Genomic DNA, 8,537 nt, shown 5'->3' on the forward strand with positions numbered 1-8,537 from the left:
AAACCGATTATAAATATGGAAAATGGATTAAGGGAAATGACGAGAACAAACACGGTTGATTTCTGGTCTGAATACCCCATTTAGGCGCGAGCTAGTTGGCGACCTAAGGGGCTTCTGCCTCAGACCAAAAATCAGTTTTGGCTCGTTTATTCCATGTTTTGGTTCATGTTATGCATGTTTTAGCATGTTAGAGTCATGAAACAAATGAAAACATAATAAAAGGGGATTTTTACACCCTCATACTTACATGTTTGGTTATGGCGAGTGACCGACGTAAGTGTAACAACTCGTTTGATCGGAAAAAACTCGGTTTAAAACCGTTTTGGTAAGTAAAAAGAGTGTTTTTAATATTAGTGATGGTGTAGTGGTCGAAGTGGTCGGTCAAGTGATTTAATGCACGATGACGGTACCAAACAATGTGTAAGGCTCGTGTTTACGATCGGTAGGTCGTAAATACGCGTCGGGTTGTGACTTAAGAAGTCGAGTCGAGAATTTTAAGGGAGAAAAGAGGTGGCGGACACTCGCGTAAGTCTCAAATGGGTGGCATTTGAGGGGTATTTATAGGAGAATGAGTGGTTGTGTGAGTTTTGAGCGACGTGGCCACCTGGGCTGCTCAAAGAGGCGCGAGCCACGTCGCGGGTCTTCGAGCTGTGTTGTCACTTTCACAACAAATGCAATCATGATTTGTTCTATCCTAGGTTTTGTAGTCACATGTTTGGTACTTGACCAACATGAATCCGGGAAAACTTAAGGTAGAAGGTTTGAAATGTTTGGTTTTTGTGGTTGACTCGGTTTGACTCGTTGTTGGAGTCGGGATTTGAATTTTTGGGTCGGTTTTTGGTCCGGTGTCGGTTTTGACTCTAGTTAGTGTCATTGCGACCCCGTCGTCGTGCATTAAACACTTCAGGTATTTTTGAAATGTTTTATTTTCGAAATCGTTTTAAGTTTTCCGACGTAAAGTTCTACACAAACTGTCGATCAAACGCCGCGATTCCAAAACATGTTGTAGTCCGATAATCATCGGGTGTTTGTTGGAGTCTCAGCAGATACTGGGTATCTACACTCGTTCAAATTTAAATATCAAAATCAATTTATACCGAAACTAACACAAACACATGGTATATTGTACTAAGTTTTGTCTATGCTTTATTATAACTTAAACCTTTAGCTGGATACCTTAATCTGGTAAACTAAACACCCTTTAAACAGTTATAGGATAAAAATTTACCCAAGTCGTCCATATATACTTTGTTATAAACTTACACATATTTGTCTTTTGTGCCCTTTATAAATCAAATGCCATGGTTAGTACCAATTCACAAAACTGATGACTCTTTATGGGTTTATTAATATTTTGTCTATGCTTTATTATAACTTAAACCTTTTGCTGGATACCTTAATCTGGTAATCTAAACACCCTTTAAATAGTTATAGGATAAAAATTTACCCAAGTCGTCCATATATACTTTGTTATAAACTTACATATATTTGTCTTTTGTGCCCTTTATAAATCAAATGCCACGGTTAGTACCAATTCACAAAACTGATGACTCTTTATGGGTTTATTAATATTTCGTCTATGCTTTATTATAACTTAAACCTTTAGCTGGATACTTTAATCTGGTAAACTAAACACCCTTTAAACAATTATAGGATAAAAATTTACCCAAGCTGTCCATATATACTTTGTTATAAACTTACACATATTTGTCTTTTGTTCCCTTTATAAATCAAATGCCATGGTTAGTACCAATTCACAAAACTGATGACTCTTTATGGGTTTATTAATAAATCATTACAGTGTAAATGTAATTTTACATTGAAATAGTCAAATAGATCTAAAAAAAATACTCCACAGTTCTCTTCCAAAGCCTTTGGAAAATATAAGTACGGAGTAATATGCTATTCCATTTGTTGTCTTACTTCGCCTCCTATCAAAATACAAATTCCAGCTCCAGCAAATATCAAAATACAAATTCCAGTATGAACATTCCACAACCGAACGATTCAACCTGAACAACTATTAACATGAGTAATAAACTCCATACATGTTCAAAAATCATGTTTGTGGTACTACTTACTTTGCTCGCAGACACTATAAGTGATGGATTCAAATTATAAGGCGTTATCATGTTAGCATGACCTGATCGTAGCAATTGACTAAAGATCATAGATCGTATATAAGTACAAACATTAGCTAACTATCATAAACCATGGGCTTAGGGTATAGAATTGGATTAATTGATAGGAATACTCTGAACTATGAGTGTGTTGCTCAAAATACTCTAAACTATGTTTTAACTACCAATATAACCAACAATTATACTCATTCGTTTTGAATAGAATTGACGTCTCTCGAACCTGTTGTAGCAGGTTATTTTAGTTTGGGACCACTCTTATCCCTAACATACTTCATCTTCTTCCAACAAATCTAGATTACACACATGGAGGATGATCCAAAGGAAGAATCAAGTCATCTGAATTGAAAACGAAGACCAAAATTAGGAATGCCAATGATCACCTACACTCCTAGCCAGTCAATTTACAGAATTTTGTTGCATACATCACTTTTGCCAAGATTTCACAGTACCATAGCCTATAATCTACCATAATCTACAAACTACCAGAACCCATATCTGAACCCATATCTTAATAAATTTTATTCATGTGAAAACCATATTAACCCAGAAATTTTGCGCTAAATTCAGGCCTACATGTTATCAAATGTGAATTCAACTGAAATTTAATTAAAAATTGAGCAAACTTACCCAATTAACAATGGCTAGAACGAAGAACGCACTGAAATTTGATTAAAAATTGAGCAAACAGCTAACCACTGATTTTTCTAAGATGTATAACGCACAAACTTGTAATTTTTCCTACCCGTTTAATCATATCTTACTTGGATCAAAGATGGTGATGAACCTTCCATTCAAGCAAAAACAATAAAAGCCCCAATTTTTTATGAGGAAAAAAAAAGAAACAAGAGAACCAATCAATTAATTAGACATACTAAAAGAATAGAAGATGAATTTAAGAAGTGAACAATGAGATGTACCAAAAAAAAAAAGTGAACAATGAGGAATAATGGTAAGATCTATCAATGGCGTCTTGGAGTGGTTGATGTATTAGTGGAGATTAGGGGAGAAAGGTAATTTACAGGAGAAAAGAAGAAGAGAACAGGTTAAAGAAGGTTTAAAAGGGAAGGTGACCTGCTTGTTAGGTCACCAGTCAGCTTGTTATAATATAAACGAATAGGTATACGTGTTTGGTTTATTGGTAGTTAAAACATAGGTCAGAGTATTCTGAGCGGTACAACGATAGTTTAGAGTATTCCTATCAATTAATCCTATAGAATAATGAGATAAAATGAACTAAGGCTAAAAATTAAAAATACTCCTTCTGATAATAATAGACCATTAATGAAACGTACAAATAATAAGATCTCACAAGTAAACATAGGGTACATGAAGAGGACTGGACGGGTTAGGAAAGCGGTACTTATACCCTTGCAGAACAAAGTTTAGTTTCATTGAACTTCTAACTAATTAGTAATTAAATAATTATGCCATGTATAATATGATAAATTTTCTCACAATTATTAATAGTTTTTCGAATATTAATATTAAAAGTTTTATATCCAAGATTTAGAGTGCAACTTGAATGCACGTGATTATCACTTTAGATTTGTTAATAGTTAAAACATTTAACTTCCTTCTTATTACTAAATTTTCGAATTATTATTACCTTAATATTAATTAATAATAGTATTTAACAACATATTATTATTCAACAAAAATAATAGCCAATAAAATTGCTTCGAAACAATAGCCAATGAAATCGCTTCAAAAGTTCCTCTTTTACGTATATATATATATATATATATATATATATATATATATTGATAAGGGTATATATTAAATAAAATTTAATTATTTAATTATTATTATTATTATTATTATTATTATTATTATTATTATTATTATTATTATTATTATTATTATTATTCTTTTTTTTTTTTTTAAAAAAAAAAGGATGCGCGCAGCTTTCATTAAAATAAAAATAAAAGTTTACATGAAATTGGTGGGGAGCCGAGAGACAATCTGGGCTCCCACACCCTTAACAATAGCAAAGCTAAGTCTAGTAAAAATGTAAGCGGCCACCCGAGCCCCCGCATCCTGAGATACCGAGAATTTCTGGATCCGCTTGAGCAAGGCAACAACATCCGAACCCAGCTCCCCAAGTGAAGAGAAAGAGAAAGGTAGGAAACCATAACCCGCTACCGCACACAAATCCCCATACTTAGCACACTTTCGCTGAGCAAAGATCGGCGACAACCCGGCCAAGCACAAAATCGCCAACCCGCCCGAGTCAAAGGTGAAGAACCGTCGGTCGACGCACACATCACGCCCTCTCGTCCCAAGAATAAAGCAATAAATCCCGCAGACGAAGAGAGCCACCATGCCCATCGACCAAACCGATATCAACCTCCTTCTCCGCAAAGAATACGAGATCTATAGCAGATGTCGAAAAGAGTGTCCCGGACAAGGTTATGCCGATATTTAACGCCCACAAGATCCAAGACAAGAAACAGCGTGGTCCCCAAAAACATCCTCAAAAAACCCGAGAGCAAGCCGGACGGGGCCTAGATACCGCGAATAACGGAACACCCAGCCGATACCTCAGCACACTACGGTAAGTCCTCCCGTTCATAGTCTGCCCCAACCCTGAGATAGGAACCGAACGTAACCAATCAGAGGAGTGAGAACCCTGCTGAGACTGCCATAAAGTGATCTGGCGTGGTGTCAAAGAAAAAACAGACTCTGAGGCAGCAGCAACCGTCAGAGCTGAAGTGAGCATTTTATATAATAATGAATCATATAATAATGAATCATCCAAAAGGATATTACAATTCAGCACATTTCAAACGTTTTCTAGCAAGACTAAGTACACAAATTACATTGAATTGCTAAAAGACTAAGCCAAGCACAATCTGACTGCTGCACTACAGAATGTACATGATGTACAATTCTATAATGCAGCTGCTTCTGTAGAGCTGCTAGCAGATGTTCAGGTCTGTGAAGTTAAAGTGACAGCCTGCAATTGTTGCGTTCAATCCACAGCACATAGTAGACAGCCAACCTTACCATTCTGCAAATCTTCCTCTGAAGCTTTGAATAATGATTCATAGGGCCACTTATACGAAGACAGAGCCACTGCTCCATTCCATCCAACACCTGAGAGCTATAGACACAATCCCCAAAGAGATGTTCATGAGTTTCCTCCATGGCTTCACAAAGAACACAACTATTTGACATACAGAAGCCCAGCTGGTAAAGCTTTGCCCGAGTATTTAAGGCCTTCCTCTGAATCAACCAGCCTATAATCGAATGTTTAAGTAAGATCCAAGTATCCCAAACATCTTTATACCAAGGAACAGGGGGGTGGGTTCCCTGCAGCCATTGGTACCCTGCACCAACTGAATAACCACCAAGGGTAGCTATCCAAGAATTGTTCTGAAAACCACCTTCCATCAACCTCTTGACACGACAAATGTTTCTCCAGTTCCAATTGGAATCAGGAGAAGGTTCATAAGTATCCCACTGTGCCCCTTTCAAATATACATGATCAATCCAAAGAACCCAGAGTCTATCAGCTTTTGTAAGTAACCAATTAACAAGCTTTCCTACGCTTGCAATATTCCACACCCCAACATTCTTTATGCCCAGTCCACCCTCTTTTTTACTGCAGCAAATGCCATGCCATGATACCAAAGGTGTTCTGCCATAATCAGATTCCCCACTCCATAGGAAGTTCCTACAAATAGCTTCAATCCTCTTAATAACCCCTTTAGGAATTAGGAAGATAGATGCCCAATAATTATGAAGTGTATTGAGCACAGAATTAATAAGAACAAGCCGTCCAGCATAACTAAGTTTTCTTACTCCTATACCTCGAATTTTAGCCACAATCTTCTCTAACATGACATTACAGTCAGATTTAGTAAGCTTACCAGGTTGGATGGGGACACCCAAGTACTTGAAAGGGAGATGACCCTCCTGGAAACCTGAAACTTGAGTAATGTCATACTTCAACTCATCAGCTACACCACTGAAAACCACTTCAGACTTGGATGGATTAACCTTAAGACCAGATGCAGCAGAGAAAGTAGCTATAGCTCTCAGAATAAGCATTATAGAATGTACATCCCCTTTGCTGAACATAAGCAAATCATCAGCAAATAACAAATGAGTTAACTTCAGGCTTTTGCAAAGGGGGTGATACCTGAAATACCATTGAGTAGTAGCAAAGTTCATAATTCTTGTCAAATACTCCATACACAGACAGAAGAGTAGAGGGGAGATAGGGTCCCCTTGCCTTAACCCCCTTCTACCCTTAAAGTAACCAAAGTGGGCACTATTCAAATTGAGTGTGTAAGATGGAGAAGACAGGCATGCCATAACAAGTAGCCTAAAATTCTCAGGTAATCTCAAGGCCACTAACATTTGATCCACAAAGGTCCACTCTATAGAATCATAAGCTTTCTGCAAGTCTAGCTTAAACATACACCTGGGTGAGGCTCTTCCTCTCTGATACATCCTTACAAGGTCTTGACAGATCAAAATATTCTCAAGTATACTTCTACCCTTCACAAAGGCACCCTGGTTCTTACTAATAATATCAGGTAGTACCCTGACCAACCTATTGCACAAAATCTTGGAGATAGCTTTATAAAGAACATTGCAACAAGAGATGGGCCTGAAATGTCTGACAGTAGTTGGTCTCTCAATCTTAGGAATTAAGGTAATAATGGTAGCATTAATTTGTGACAGCAGCTTCCCAGTAGAGAAGAAATCACAGACAACAGCACAAACATCACCCCCAATAATCTCCCAGGCCTCCCTATAAAATTGACTAGAATAGCCATCTGGACCAGGTGACTTATTTTTAGGGATGCTGAATATACAACTCTTCACCTCATCAGGAGTAACAGGCTGAGCCAAAATATTCCAATGCTCCTCAGAACAGCATGCCCCCCTTCTAACAACATTAACATTAACCTCAGTAGTGGCAGTATGAGATCCTAGTAAATCCATATAGTAGTCCAAAAAAGCAGCCTGAATAGAACTCCCCTCAGTACAGACTCCTCCATCCTTATCCTCTATTTGGAATACCTTATTAAGCATCATCCTCTTTTTAATGATATGATGAAAATAAGAGGTATTAAGATCCCCTTCCAAAGACCACTGTACCTTAGCCTTCTGAATGAGAAAGCTATCCCTAGCAGCAATAAGTTCCTTTAAGTCATGAGATAAATCCACCTCCTGCTGAACCAGATCAGAATCACCAGGATTAACAAGTAAGGCTTTCTGAATAGCTTCCAAAGCCAAACTAGCAATGTTGGTGTTATTTTCAATGTCAGAAAAGCATTCTCTATTCAATTTTTTTAGAACATACTTAAGAGCTTTGAGTTTTTTGATCACAACAAACATCTTAGTACCCCTATAACCATGAGCCCAAGACACAGCCACTGCCTCCTTAAAAGTAGGAGCACTACCCCACATATTGAAATATTTAAAAATCTTCTTCCCCTCAAGCTCAGCATTCTTATCCATAATAGTGCATGGACAATGGTCAAAAAGCCCCTCAGGGTGAAAATGAGCAAGACTAGTACCAAAATTATCCATCCACTTTTGATTGCCCATAACTCTATCCAATCTACTATATACTCTGTCACTAGGACCTTGCTTGTTGGACCAAGTAAACAAAGCACCAGTAGTTGGAATATCCTCCATTTCACAAATAGACACACAATCCTGAAAGTGTTCTATTTCAGCATCAGAAGTATTCCCACCAAGTCTTTCTATAGGAGATAATACTGTATTAAAATCCCCAAGCCATAACCATGGATCATTACACTCATCAGCAATCCCCTTAAGAATGTTCCAAAGCTCAACTCTCTCATATAAACCATTAAAGGCATAGATCATAGTAAGCAAGAAAGTTTTCCCATCAGTTTTAGAAGAGACCCAACATATGAATGTGTTGGGCACTATAAGAAAGAAACTGAATATGAAATAAATTAGGTTTCCACAAAATCCAAATTCTACCACCCTTATGCCAATTGCAGTTAGTGGAGACACTCCAACCATCACAAATAGAGGTATCACGTTTTAAAAGAGTACCAGGTTTAAGCTTTATTTCAAGTAAGCCAAATAAACCCACCCCATTATTGTGCATAAACCATTTCATCACTCTCTGCTTATTCAGGTCATTAAGACCCCTAACATTCCAAAATCCAATGCTATGCAAGGGCATTGGATTGAGGAGGGTCCTTGCCACTTTCCATGACCTGTTCATGAGCAGCAACATTATGTTTAAGAGCATCCATGAAAGTATAGTTGCTAAATTTACCAGATAATCTCACACCCACCATTCCCTCCTGCCTATTAAGTCTAATAATTTGCTTCACAGGGGTAGACTTAACAACAGGAGAACTCCTAACTTAATGCAGAGGGGAAAAATTAGTAGGAGTA

The sequence above is a fragment of the Silene latifolia genome, chromosome 9 (assembly GCF_048544455.1).
Source record: "Silene latifolia isolate original U9 population chromosome 9, ASM4854445v1, whole genome shotgun sequence".
In the NCBI taxonomy this organism is placed as follows: Eukaryota; Viridiplantae; Streptophyta; class Magnoliopsida; order Caryophyllales; family Caryophyllaceae; genus Silene; species Silene latifolia.